At 45.2% G+C, this 15,160-nt stretch overlaps 1 non-coding gene and 1 pseudogene across 1 annotated transcript; both read left to right on the top strand.

The window, feature by feature from the left end:
- The first annotated feature begins 4,010 nt into the window (after positions 1-4,010).
- LOC138581557 (U1 spliceosomal RNA) lies at positions 4,011-4,140 on the top strand (annotated as a pseudogene).
- Positions 4,141-5,439: 1,299 nt separating this feature from the next.
- Positions 5,440-5,604, top strand: LOC138581537 (U1 spliceosomal RNA). The gene has a single exon (XR_011304609.1). It is a non-coding gene; the product is annotated as a U1 spliceosomal RNA (small nuclear RNA).
- The last annotated feature ends 9,556 nt before the right edge of the window (positions 5,605-15,160 follow it).

The following is a 15,160-nucleotide window of genomic DNA, read 5'->3' as shown; positions in this document are numbered from 1 at the left end:
TTGAATTACTGGACAGACTTCAACAGGTTATACTTCAGCCTCATCGGGTAGGCAAAGCACTCTTCCTTTTGATGACATTCTCAAAAGGGGCAGCCTCTTTGCCTCTCCTGTTGTCTGCCACTTTTCTTCTGAAAATTCTTCACAAACAATTGGTTCCCATTCCCCAGCTTTGTTCACACCTTTTTGCCAGTCATCACCCCAAACAATTACAGAGAAGCCATAGTGCCATTCTTCCAGCTTCAGGTAATAATGGCATGCTTGTATCTGAGGTCACTTGATGGTCGACAACTTTGAGGTGTAGTTAAAGGGCTCTTTAACTCTTGGTAATGTGACTTTCACTATCCAAAGGGGTGACTCTTGACTTGGGCAATGCTAGTTTAGACTCTTTACTTCTTTAGAAATTGTAAGAATGTCACTTCTGGTTATTCTATAAGATGCAGTCGTTCAAGTGTAAACACAATTGGGCACACACAACCTTTCTTTATAATAGATTTTCAAGTTTAAAATAGAAGAAAGGATTGTATTTCCATATAACGGTAAAGGATGAATTCTGACTTCTTTTGGGAAACACAATTGGGTGCACATAACCTTCCCTTGACGTATTTCTCAGTCTTTGTTGCTGGTAACTCGTATATTGTCACTCTTAAATAATCAGGAATGGTTTACCAAGCGTTCCTCCTTCTTAATTGAGGACCGGCAACCACTCCGTTATTCAGCAATAGTCTAAAGAGTTCAACAATGGAGTTTCAATGACTTTAGCTTTCACACGAGTATCAGGTATTCTATAATACATGTGACTGCTACTTTTCCATTGTGAAATAAGACTTCAGATAAACGAACGACTTTCCCTCATGTTAGACCATACGCGAGACACTTAGGAGCTGGCTACTGTTACCAGCAATGTTCGAGCAGTGTTGTTGTGTGTTTGAACGCTGTGCTTCCCTCAGCGGCTTCAAGAACACTGTTCTTGTGGGTTGTACTGCTTTCCTGTCTTCCTTGACCTCTGCTACTACTTCTGGCTCACTGGGGACCCACACCCTTCTCCAGCACGGGTGTCTCTGGTCAAGCCACTCCGATTGGGAGTTCCTTTTTCTCCGAGACCCTCAGATTGACTTCTACTTCTGGCTTTGGTCTCCTGCACGCTCACAGCTCTGCAATCACAGCAATACGGCTCACATGGGAAAAAGTCAGCCCCAAACACGTTTTCATCTGCCATTCAGGTTTTGGGAGAACAGGACTCTCTCAGAACTTGCAGGGGAAATCTGCTATCTCCATGTTCCAATGTCCCTTCTGTGCTCCCACTTCCTAGTGATTTGCCAGCCTTGTGCTTCTCCTCTGATACTACGACTACTACCAGCCTTCCAGCTCCAGTCCCTTCTGCTCCTGCTTTCCTTGGGGGCCTTTTATGCCTCACATGTTGTATAATAGGCTTCAGGTGTGGGCTATTAGCCTCAAGTGTCTGACCACTGTAATGGCTACTGGGCTTAATTGCCTGACTGCTACATATGCATGCCTCTTCAGTCTTCTTTCTCACGTCAGTCCCTCTAAGATTCTGGGACATGTTGTTTGTTCTAACAAAATTTGGTTTTTCTACTTCTAAATCATTTAAAAGGGTAGATTTGGTTCTCGTAATGGTTTTAGTAGAGATGCTGTGAAATTTAGCTTTTACAGCGGAAGATTCTGTAGAAAAGACAACATTTCCACAATACTTTGTATTGTACCCTTGGGATTGAGGAGGGTATTTAGTACTTGATACCAAAAAGGGTCTTTCTTTTGGTATAGTTTGCTCAGATGTTACAACCTTACGATTTACAACCTTAGATCTAACATGAGGTTAAGAGACATTAAAATGACAATAGGCCATAACCTTTTTTGGTACAGTGGTAAGAATCTTCCTGTCAGAGGAAAAATACTGTATCTCATCCCGCGGAATCCCCTAACTACCCTGGGCCCTGTCTCCTCACAGGTGATCCTCCCTCAGTACACCACCCCCCGGGTTAGTATCAGGAAGTGTCTACCTACCCCTGACCACTTAGGAGGACACTTTAGGCAGGTTTTCAGTGAGGGATACATAGGATTCTCCACAATTACTTCCATGTCCCTCTTCCTCGTCCCAGTACTTACCTATGAGGTATACCCTGGCCAGTATGAAGTGGAAGGGTCCAATGAGACACACCAAACCATCAATCAATACAGCAACACCACCTATTGTATGGTGCAAAGGAACCAACAGTCACATTTGGGCAACCGACAATTCCTGCACCCCAAAGGAACCATCCCCGGGGTTACCAACATTGAGCCGCTAGTGAGTGATGAAGGTATTAGGATCCGCCCAAGTAGTCGCCCTGCAAGTCTTGTGCAGGAGAACACCACAGCGATGTGTCCTCCATTGCCTTGCGAAGTCGCTGGAAACCACCCAGGGCAGTCTCTGCTGTGTTCGACTCTCAGGTTTTTGGCTTACCTGAGACTTGGGTTTGGCTGGAGACGCTGGTGAAGAGCTGGTTTTGGGTCTGTGCTGCAAATGGGACTCCAGCGGAAATGAATGATCCTCTCTGGATGCCACCCTGCCCGGTAACAACTGTCACAGACGGTGTAACAACAACTGGAGTGAATTTCCAAGAAGGTACAAAAAAAGTAGAATTGTGGAAAAACCTTAGAAGCTATTTTGAAGCGTAATAGAAGTGTATCAAATCCGGAAATTCCAATAGTGTAGCATGAAATGGAAACGGCCAACAAGGTCCACGGATGAAGGTTGGAGCAGGAATGAAGCAACAAATAGTAGGCACAAGGCAGGAAGCAGGCAAAGATAGAAAGACACAGAGCTAATACAGCGGACTGGGAAACAGAACAGCAAGGCAACAAGGAAGGAAGGAACAAGGAGAAGGTAAGTAGATCCAGACGGGAAGGAGGAGCGCTGAGCAAGAGGTATCTGAACCTTAGCGTTGAGACACACGGTGCAGTGTCTGTCAGTGATTGATTTAAACGGCTGTATGAGCCGCAGTCATGTGACCAACGTTCGTCACGCAGGTGCGTGCCTGGGTGGCCACACAACTTGGATTATGGTGCCACGCATATTGTTTTCTTTACCGTGCATGTGCCGTCCCTTCAATCATCACTGTTTATTTGGTTCAACGTTCATCCAATGAGGACGGGGCATGGCACGGACCTCTGCAGTCTCTCCGCTGATGGAGTTACATCATGCCTTTAATATAATTGGCTGTAGCAGTGCGTGGATGCACGTGCTGCGCTGCTACAGGCAATCAAAGACGGTTGCACACAGTTTGCTTTTAACATGATTGGCTGTTGCAGCGCCTGGATGCATGTGCTGTGCTGCTACAGCCAATCTAAACACGGTTGCACATGGTTGCTCCTGCATCCCAATCACTCCGACAGTCAGACCTTGTGCAGGAAGCATGGCAGCAGGCACCTTGGTTGGAGGCGCTCTCCGCTGCTTGTGCAGTCGAGTTACTCATTGTGTTGCACTTCCAGCATTTATTCAGGCCCATACGCTGGGCCCTGGCCTGTCTACATGACCTTGGACAACTGGGGTGGCACTGGTGGTGAGTAAAATAGAGGCTGCTTAGTGCTTACATGTATTGCCATGTCCGACGAGAGGGTGTGGGGGGCACCCTGCCTGAGACGCTCTTGTTAAGCGGGGATACCTGGCGGCTAAGGAGAGCCATGGGCCCACCTTGGGTCAACGGGCCAGTGGGCAGACTGCAACAGGCCTGCTCGAGTCCTCCTGATTCTGACTTGCAGCCTTCAGTGAGCCCCAAATTTAGTATGCAAATATGGGGCAGAGCAGGGCCTGATGGAGAAAGAAACTGTGCTGCAATCTGTCTCTTCTGCTCCGCTCTTCCTGCTGAAGCTTCCCTGATGTAGGCCAGGCAGCTCTGCAGAGGCTCAGGACTTCCGGAAGGGCTGGGGCTGGGTCAGTGCCTGCCTTCTCTCAACCTCAATTAGTGGGGCTTCCAGTACAGGCCCAACCCCTGCCCTTACACTTGCACCTCCGACTTAGCTGGCATGGGAGGGTCTGTGATCAGAAAGGCAGATCTCAGCCGTGACTGCGATGTCCCCAAATGCGGGTTACGCGACCGCATTATTTCTGGTAGAGGGGGACTGTGTTTACGCTTTCTCCTGATTTATTGGTTAAAGAAAGAAAAAGTAAAGTGTGCAAGAGAGAGAAAGCAAGTTGGTTGCACGCAGAGCTCCTGGTCTTGTAGCAGAATGTATTTTGCTGCAGTCAAGAGGGCCCGGCCAGCCCTGTGCGGCTCAGGCCCACAGCATTCACTGCAAGGGTAAAGCGCACAGGTTCCTAACCTAAGATTTGTGGGCCTCATGATATCAGGTGCCGTGTTGTTCTTGAAGCCACTATGTGAACACATGCGGGCACCCTTACGAGCAATAATACCAAGAAAAAAAGGTTTTGATAGACAAATGCTAAAGTTGAGATCTGTCCTGGTGCTCAGAGAGCAGGTCTCCTGAATTGGAGATCCTGGGTATGAATCGGGAATGATAACCACCCACTATATCAACATATCAGCAGTTATGTGTGGAGAAAAAGGAGACAGTAATAATCAGTTGTCTCTCTTTAGATCAATGCTGGCAAACATGTGTTTATTCTGTTCAGCAACAAATCATAACCTTATATGAAAAGAAACATTTAGGACAATTTACCAAAACATCATAGAAGAACAGCAAGACATTGCTTAATATGAACAGTTGTGTGCTGGTGTCAATTGTACTTCATTGACAAAAATAGTAAGGCAAGGGTTTAGGAAAAAGAGGAGAGGTGATGTTCAAGCAATATAGTTCAGATACAAACTTGAACTAAAGGGGTTTCAAAGTTGCCCTTGGGATACAGATGTGCTTTCTGACAAAAAATAAATGTTCCAGGGTCCTATGAAGCCACTATGCCCTGACGCTGCTTTCGACCCCAGGCCCTCCAGCCTTGATAGGGACCATCCAGGTCTGAAGGGGCTGCCATCAGCCCCGGCCGAGCAGCGATCGGGCCTTGCCTTCACGGCGTTGCTGTGTCCGGCTGGCGGGAAACCCACCTGAGATCCTTTCTAAGCGGGGCGCCCTGGCGGCTCAGAGGGCCATGGGCATGTCTGGGGCCAACAGGCCAGTGAGCACACTGTAACAGGCCTGCTCGAGCCCTCCTGCTTCGGACTGGGCCTGATGGCGGGCAGTCAGGCCGGAATTCAACAAGCAAATCTCGGGCAGAGCATGGCCTGATGGGAGAAAGGAGCTGTGCTACAATCTGCCTCTTCTGCTCGACTCTGCCTCCCGTAGCGTCCCCTACACATGGCACAGGCCGCTCGGCAGAGGCTCAGGGTTTCCGGGAGGGATGGGGCTGGGAAAGTACCTGCCTTTTCTCACCCTCGCTTAGTGGAGCTTTCAGGACAGGCCGAACCCCTGCCCTTATGCTTGCACCTCATACTGACCTGGCAGGGGAGAATCTGTGAACAGAAAGGCAGATCTCCCAGCCGTGAGGCTCATCCAATGCACTTCGGATCTGCTGACCTCTGCGATGTCCCCAAATGCGGGATACTGGACTGCATTATTCCTGGTCGAGGGGGACTGCGTTAGCACTTTCTCTTGATTTATTGGTGAAAGAAAGAAAAAGCAAAGATAGCATAGCAGTAGGGGAGGTGGTGTGGTTTGTGACAGAAACGAAATAGAAAAATCTATATAGTAAAGATGACATAAGGATAAAGAAATCAAAATTAAAATAGAAAAAATGCTGATTTAAGAGTGTGAGTCAGTGGGTGTATTCTCCAATGTTCTGTCTGTCTGCTCCTGTCCTATTGAATATAAAGCTACTGTCATTAACACCTCCGTTTTTGTAGGATTGATTTTGAGATTAGATTGCAATCCTTTTCTCCACGCATAATCCTGTGTGTTACACTCATTGTTTTCAGGATTCAGTCATCTGACTTCAGTATTTGCAGATGAGTGAATGATGATATCTGCTGAGTGGGAGCCTCCCGTATCGTACCCCTGCCCTGTCGCCACTCAGATTGCAGTGCCCCTTAAACACAACACATGCTGCCATGCCATGGGAGAATTTCTGTTGGTGGGACACATAAAATACGAGGTGGCATTAGGGTGGCTTCAAAAGGGTCATGATACGTTAAGGCATGGTACAAGTCCTGTCAAAAAACTTGGCCGCACAGAGATGGCCTCCCCCTCCTATGGTTGCAATAGGCAAGTAGACTGTGAATCGGTGAGCGTCATTGATTTTAGTGTAGAAATTGAAATAGTAGAGCCATGCAATCGCTTTCAACTGGTTGTAGGTAAAAAAAATACTGGTGTGGGCGCATAGCCTCTTAGATGACAGATTTGCCAGTGCTAGGTGAATGCATTTTGAGTGGCACGCCGAATCTGGGCATCTGCGGCATGCTACGCTGAGTGCGTTGCTCATTCCTATTCAGAGACTAATTGATGCGGTTGCCGCCTTTTTAAACCAGTATCGTGCGTGATATGTTAAATGTTAAAGGTATTTGTATCGCGCACCGTCACCAATGGAGTTGGTCCTCAGACGCTCTGGCAGATCTGCAAACGAGAAGGCGGGATGGGTTAGTAGGGTGAAGAGGGATTAGGATAGTGAGAGAAGTGGTGTTCTGTTGGCAGATTCATCTCGGTATACACCGTGCGCTGAGCTTTGGTGCAAGTATCGGAGTGATGTCAGTCCTCGTGTGCTGTTGGTGCGGTTTATGTGTTGTTGCGGTGTGGCGAAATGCATGCGGCTTGCGGTGCGAGAGGTGGTTGTGTGAGTTTTTTGAGTGAGTTAAGCATGCAGAAAGTTTGAGCTTTTTGGTTAGTGGATTATATGTTTTGCAGCTAATCTTCACAGTATGCCTAAATGCCTAGATTTCGGGAGTCCTGCATGGTGCCCGAAAAGCTAGATTTGAGAGTCCTGTATAGTGGCAGAGTGGCCCACGCCCAACAGAACAATTGAGTACAGTAGCATACACAGCTGGATTTGAGAAACAAGAGAATAATTCAGTGCAATCCTAAAACACAGCTAGACCTGAGAGTCCTGTATGGTGGAAGTGAGTCCTACGCCCAACAGAACAATTGAGGTTTTAGCACGGCACACTCCCTGTTGTGTTCTATCGAACTATGTGTAGTGTTCTATTCTAGTGAACTATGTATATTGTGATGGGAGTGTCTATTCTCCTCCTTGGGTGTCGGAGTTGTGGTGTCCACGTGCCTACTATCTATGTGAGTTTGTGTGCTGGAACTTCGGGTGTGGTACAGGCCGGGATTCTATGGATGAGTCGTCTAAGTGCTTCCCTCTTAGTCTGTCTATGTCTGGGGTGCACAACATACGGCCCGCGGGCCATATGCGGCCCGCGGTATTGTGCTTTGCGGCCCTCTGAAGAACAGGACTTTTATAATGAAGTGCGGCCCACTTCAAGCAAAAGAAAACAAAGCTGGCTGCACTTCCTTATGTAAGTCTTTGAAGCCTGACATGTTGCTGGCATAGGCAAGGCGTCCCAGGAGGGGGGTATTTGCCTTTCGAATTGATGGCCTGTTCCCCTCCTTCCAGACCTCAGGCAAAGTACTCTTTGCAAGGGCCTTAAAGGTGCTCCTTAGCCCTGCTATCATTCAAGCCTAGCAGGCTCCATTTGCACTGCCTGTGTTCTTTCATCTGGCCTGAAAGGGACACCCCGGGAAGCAATGGGCCATGAATATCACTGGGGTGGGGCTATCCCTGATAAAAGCGGGCTATGTACATGGTGGGCACACTTTAGTTTACCAAATGTGCAACTTACACTGGTAAAAAAAAACAACAAAAGACATTTCCAAACTGAAACATGCTTCTGGAATTTACATTCATTTGTGTCCTTTGAAATGTGTTTATTTTTTTTTGTCTGTCACAAATACCCTGTTGTTTTTGTCCTTTCCTTTGTGTTTTTTCACAGGATACATTTCTAAAGCTGCTATATGCTTGTCAAGCTGCGTAATCACAAATAAATGCTTCTTTTGCACTGACAGCAGTTATCAGGAAATTAAACTGTGGGTTCATGGGTGCCAATTTCTGATTTTCACTGCATAAGCAAAAGTTCCCCCACCCTCACCCTGAATATAAGCAAGCTAGCAGCCCAACATATCCCCTTGCCGCATACATTTTATAGCACTTATTTTTATAAGGTATTGCAAAATCATAGGATTTCCAGCCAGTTTTAAATATATAACATTTTAGCAACAGTCACTCAACCTGCTGAGCTACCCTGGTAGCTTTCTTCTGTAGCACATGTCTAGGCGTCATTAATGTATTCAAAAATCACTATTACCAACAGTGCAGTTCATGTCCATGACTTCAAAGTCAACAGTATTTTATCTGCATCCACACCGACCCCGGCATACATGCACCAGTGGCACTTCTCCATAATGGGCAAGGTTGCACCAACCCACGGCTCTAGACAGAGAGGAAGGGAGAGGCTGTTCCAGAGTAGGGAGCCAGCCGAGGAAAGAGATCGGCCACCAGCTTGCTGTTTAGAGAAGCGCTTGACACGCAGAGAGTTGGCACTGGAGCAGCATAGAGATCTGGAGGGAGAGTATTTGGTGAGAGCCTATTGTAGATACCGTGGTCCCTAGCCCCAGAAAGCCTTATGGATGATGCAGAGGGATTTGAATTTAATCCTTGCAGCAACCAGGAGCCAGTGGAGACATTTTAGGGCTGGAGAGATGCAGTCCCTGGGCCTGAAGCCAAGGAAAAGTCTTTCAGCTCATTGGATTTTATCCAGTGAGCCATGTAAAAAAGGGGCATTTTGCTTCCCCAACCTTGCATGGCCCATTGGGGATGCTGGCTGATGAACATCAGGTGTGTATGTATGAGGGAGGGGCTCCTGCGCATCCTACCACATACAAAGGGAGATGGGCGCTTAGTCATCAGCGCTCCGGCTCTTGGGCTCATGTGCACAAACCAGGAATCGCTCTTTGCTTCTTTTTTATGCTACGCAGGAGCTGTAGCACTGGGAGGAAACATCAGGACCAGGGCAGAAGGTACTTTAATTTAAATGATGTATGTCATTGTGTGTGCATGCGTTTTAAAATTTTTCCCGGAATGGTGGGGGGTGAAGACCCCCTGCCACCCCCAACACCTCTTGATTGGTTTGGGCTCCCTTGCTACGCTCACACTGGCATATTTGGGGGAAATATTTACACCCCTCCAATTTAGTACACAATTTTATGAACACTAGTGCTATAAAGCATGGTAATAAGCAGTATAGAAAAAAAAAACTATATTGGTTATATTTTCTTTCCATGGCCTGTACACACCACCTTTGTATGATGCTTCAAATAAAAGTATTGTAAAGAGAACATTCATTTATTGCCCCGGTGATAAAGCAATGTTGATAGTGGGTATTGAAGTCTTTAGTGGCAGTACTTCTGAAAGCAGAGGTGTTTTGTGGTGGCGTGTGGAGTCCTGTAGTCAATGTGGGCACATCACTCGTCAGCCACATCTGCACATCTCTTTTTCACCTGCAGGACAGCCAGTTCTGTTAGGTTATTGCTGCTGGGCGTGCAGGATGATTCTGTTCTCACACTATTGATAAAATGTTGAAGCCCAGGGCCAATTCAGTTTTTCTTCTGGCTTGTTAATAACGTGTACTACAGAATTGTAAGCACAAATAGCAATAAAGACAAGAAGTACACCTCAGAACGCCCATTTGTTCCCCCACATACTTACTATAAATGTCTGAGGGGGGGTCGTACCCCACACAAACAATCTGACCCCTGTAGATAGCTTGTAAGGTACATTTGGCCCTCTAGCAAACCTAGTTGTGCACCCCTGGGTTTGTGTGTTCAGTCTTCAGTGTCCTTCTGTTCTGGCTATCTCTCATTATGTCCGCTGCGTTCAGAAATGCTGCAGTTTGTGCAGGTGTATGAGTCATACGTGTTTACTGCGAGTGTATGCCCCACCTCACGGATATTCCCCATCCCAGCACAATAAAACATCTTTGAATAATGACATTTTTTTCATTCAAATCGTATTTTAACAAAGCTAATCGAGTGTCAGAGCATCACGGGTAGACATTCCCTCCTCACCTAAAATAGCACCCTGACCGGACCTATTTTAATACCTCCCACATTGTTATTCCGCTACGGATCCATTATCAGCTCTCTGCGTGCATTTGTTGCCTGAAATACCGAGGACCACATCAAAAACTACCGCGCCTTTTTGGTGAGGTCAACCAATATTCCACGAACGCAGTGTGACTGACGTAAAAATAAGACAGAGGAACAGATTGCCAGACTGCGTAACAAAGACGGTCCTTTAAGTAAGATTAACGGCAGTCAAGCTATCAAAGGACATACTACAAATTATTGGAGTGGGATTTAAACCTGCGGAATACACAAGCATGTAATGCGCAGTAATATTAAATAGAGCCGGAACTAATATATTTAATAAAGAAAAAGCGTTCCGACTCACTACGAACAGTGAAAGATGCATAGTTTGGTGAGCAAGACATGGCTAATATTAATATGTCTAATTCAAAATGTTACACCTTTATGTATAAATATATACATGCGCACGCACAACCACAGACATAGGACTTTTTTAATTTTGTTCGCCCCAACACTAAACAATTATAAGGCTAGATTAATTAAATGTAAAAGAAGAAACATGTTTTGGATCTGAAATGAGTTAGGATGTATTTTATTTTCCTTTGCGTTGAATACTATTTACCGGGAGTTCAGTGCAGTGGCACACGTTTTCATCCTGCTGCAAAATATACATTTTCTGTGAAGTAAAATAAAGTGAAACGTGCAGAATCCGCGTGTTTTGTTTATTTGCTTGACTGTGTTGCAAAAAATTACAAATTTATATAATTCCCCCTCCCCCATAAAACAGGTGACTTGGAGGCAGAGCTGCGATGGCAAGCAACATTAACCTGAAACGTGCAGTTTCTTCATTTCTCAGTCACGGTGTCGCATTTTACAACAGGCAGTTGGCCAGAGGCTGACAGCTCTAGTTTGTTTTGGACATTTGGTGAAGATGGCTTCGGTTATTTCGAGCAGGGCATGTGTGGAGGAGCCAGTGGTAGTATGGGGTTCCATAATTTGTATATGTTGTACCATATCCTGAGTGACATCGCAGACAGGTCTACCACAGAATGCCTTGTCAACGGAAGTGACATCACAGCCTTGGATACTCGAGGGCCTAGTGGAAAGTAGTAGTGAATGAAAGCAGGAGGCATCATGAATAACCCCAGAATTGACTATTGTTGCACTGGGAAGCCATGCACAGGATTAAGAGTGGGAACGGTGCCCTAGAATATGCTATATGTGTCCATCGAGGTGGGCTCACCAAAAACCTTTATGTAACCGTTTTGAATTTTGACTGGACGAGCCGTCCATCCTTTCAAGATGGATTCATTTATATTTATGGGTTTTAGGTAGTGGTGCTTCTTCCATCTGTCTGGCTTCTTGGCGATATAGGCCTTGGAAATTAAATTTTGGGAGTATGGGTGGACTAAGGTGAGCAGAGTGAGATGAGCAGAGGTAGCAATGCTTTGTTTGTGAAGTCAGGCTGGAGTTACAGATGGAGGACAGGACAGGTGGACTATTATGCCCAAAGTGATGTTGGAAGAGGTCAAATGCCAACAAAATTGGAGCAAGGTCAAATACTCACTCCCACTCCCTGACGTGCTGGTAAAGGGTGCATTCTTGCATGTTTTTTGTGCCTCTGCGAGGTGATCAACCACGATCCTTGGCCATATTGCAGTCCTTATTCTATTTTATATACAGGGAGGAACAATGCTCTTTTGATCACAAAAGAACGTAAAAAGAAATCAGATTTGACGGGAAGCAGGGAGTTTACATTGCAGCGAGTTTGAGTGACATTCTGACCAGGTTGGGGAAGTCATTGGAACAGTCACTCACCGGCGGGCGGCGTTTACAAATTACATGGCTGGAACAAAAAATACATAGATTAAGGGGACAACCAACAATATTAGACATTTTTAGGTGCAGGTACTGCAGTTCTAGACAGCCTTGGAACACATGACACGGTGCATCCCTAGTTCAGCTTGTTAAGGGTAGTCAGCGGACTCCAACTGAGGTGTACGCTGATCATTTAATCATCATCACGGGTTCTGTAGCTCATGTTATCAAAACATTTTGCTACTTGTAGTCTTGCCTTGTGGCCTGGGCTCGGTGAACATTTCGAGCTGCAAGCTAATAGGCCCAGGGCATAAAAGGCGTCTGCCCCTGGTCTGATGAATGCACGTTCTCCACTTCCACAAGGACAGCAGCGAGCGCATTTCTTTTTTTTAACCAGATTATGGATAAACTGTTTAACTTCAGAAGGTCCAAGTCTTCCTCATCAAAAGAAGAGAGTGCTGTAGCTGCTACAGCACCACCTGAGAAGAAATGCTTTGCTGCTTTCAAAGAGGATTGGTTAAAGAAAATAGTTGAAACAGAGTCCCAGAAATCACAAGATAGCGACTTGGAGACATTCTTTAGTACAATGGTGATATGGACCTGAGTTGCGGAGTATGTGTGGAAGCTAAAGTCACTGCCACATTTTCTACCGGAAAGAAATGGGCAAATGGGTAGAAATTGGACTACATGAAATGTCATTTAGTTGGAAAAGTCCATGTCTCTGCTTTACAGGCTCTCAGGCACAAGAGTTTGGCAGAGAAACTGGGGGTTTGAGTTGCGCAGTATGCTGGCACAAACTTCTACTGAGAGACTTCATAGATTGGCCATGGCTGAGCAACAACGTTCAGAGCCTGAAAAGGTCAAAGTTCTATTGCACCATGTTTTGCTAGCTGTAAAATTAAATGCCTCCATGCTATTTGTACAAGAAATCCACAATCACATAACGCACTACGCCCAACATACCAGATATCGGGAGAAGTACAAATTATGCTTTCGAATTCCTGAAGTCCATCAGTAGCGTAAGCAGATCAGAAATCATGGCAGAAGTTTGCAATGCTCCGTTTCACACACTCATTGTTCATGAAAGCACAGACATTTCAGTCAGTAAAATGTTAGTTATTTACTTTAAGATCAGATCTCTTGTGGAAACACCACATTCAATGCACAAAACTGTGTTTGGTGGAATTGTCAAAGCTGTCACTTCAGCTATTACTGAATTTTACTCTGCCAATGGTCTGAATCGGCTGAAAATTGTGATATTGACATCAGATGGTGCATCCATTACGCTTGGCAAAAACAACAGTGTTGCTACAAGGCTTTAACAAGCCCATTTTTAATTGAGCAACATTGTGTAGCTCACCGTGAAGAATTGGGCATCACGGATGCTTGGAAAAAGGTGCCAATGATCAGGGAAGTTGAAACGTTGTTAAGAACTGTTTATTCTGTGTTTTGCAGATCTCCTATCTGAGAAATCGAAATTTTAATGAGTGGCATCAGTCATTCAATGTGATGCTTTGTCATTTAGACCCCTCAATGAAGTGAGGTGGTTATCAAGACATTGTGCAGTGAATGCATTAACGCGCAATTGTGAGGTGTTGCTAAAATACTTTGGACAGGAAATGAAGGAGGAAAATGATCCTATAGAGAAATTCTGTTTCAAGAAACTGTCTGACCCCACTTATCACATTTCCTTGGCAGTGTTAAATGAAATTCTTTGCAATCAGGCAGACTTGACAAAATTACTCAGTCTGACTTGTTCAAGTTACTCCAAAAAAGAAGTCTTACCACAATTGAAGCCATGCAGTTTGCACAAGGGAAGATCAACCAGATTAGGGGACAGTACCTTGGTCAGGAGCACAGAGTTAGAGAACTGATCTCAACATACTCTGAAAACTACAAGGACTTCAGTACCGCATGGGTTTTATTACCTTGGTGTGTGAGCATATGGAGAAATGTTTTCCAGAAAACTAACTGAAGGACTGGGCCAGTTTCTATTTTGATTCACTGGCCACTCAACAGTGCAGCTTTGACTTTGAAATAAAAAATGTTAAGAATCTTGTTGAAAAATACAAAGACATTTTTTTAGATTGTAAGGAGGACTGTTTACAATCAGATCCTACGATGCTTGTGTGTCGAATCCGTTTTTACGCAATAATGCCTTGAAGTACATGATAGCAGAGAGGAACAAGCGTGGTTCTTTAAAATGTTTTCAACATATAATGAATTTCATACTTCAAAATGCCATGGAATACAATGCAGTGGCACAGCTCATGGACATATGTGCCACATTTCAAGCCTAAAGAGCAGAGCGTGAGCGAGGGTTCAGTCTCATGAACAGCATTCAGACCAAATCAAGGAATCGACTGGAAGAAAGTCACCTTGACATGCTCTTGCGAACAAAGGTGTATCTATTACATAATGAAGTAAATCTTTAAGATGTGTACCAGCACTGGAAGAGCGGCAAAGACAGGCGAGAGAAGCATGTGAATCAAGTGTTAGTAGTGCCACGGGCATGGCCATGTCGAGTGGTAGCACCACTGAAGTGTGATGAGATAACCACTGTCAACTTCTCATCAATTCTGACACTTTGTTTAGCCTGACTTCTCACATAGTGACTTTTAAAGCTTATTGATGCTTGACGATTCTGGAATGCAGGCAACAGAGGCAGCAGCATAATCCAGCAGCTCCTGGCCCTCTCCTTTATGGATTATGTAAAGATATGAACTCAACTAAGAAAAAGATTGAGGTTGCTGACAATCCCATTCCTAAAAAGCCTAAATAGGCTTCAGAAATGACTGAGGTACCTAGTCAACAATATATCTATTCTCTCCTTTTAAAGATGGCTCAGGACTTGAGTAAAGTGGCACAAGATGTAGGAGATGTCAAGGCTTCTATGGAGGATCTCACCATGAAGGTATCCCAGATTGATGACCGAGTTACTGCTTTGGAAAGTGGTACTGCCTCTATGACCTCTGAAATATCTGATAGCTCAGGGCATACAGGAGTCTGAGAGATGACTTTCATAAAGGATCTATGAAGACTATGGAGATTGATCTCAAGATTAGAAACAAGAACTTGCAGATTGTGGGCAGTGATTAGTCAACAGGCGAGAATCTGATCTATACTGTGATTGAAATATTGAAGACTACCTACAAATGTGACCATATTACCTCCATGGATATTGACAATACTTACAGGGTTGGAACTAAATCTGGACCCAAAGCAAGACAGATCCTGGTTTCCTTTATGAACACTA

The sequence above is a fragment of the Ambystoma mexicanum genome, chromosome 3p, assembly GCF_040938575.1.
Source record: "Ambystoma mexicanum isolate Mex_15411 chromosome 3p, UKY_AmexF1_1, whole genome shotgun sequence".
Taxonomy (NCBI): Eukaryota; Metazoa; Chordata; class Amphibia; order Caudata; family Ambystomatidae; genus Ambystoma; species Ambystoma mexicanum.
The sequence above is the reverse complement of the archived record's forward strand: the minus strand, read 5'-3'. Positions and strand labels throughout refer to the sequence as shown.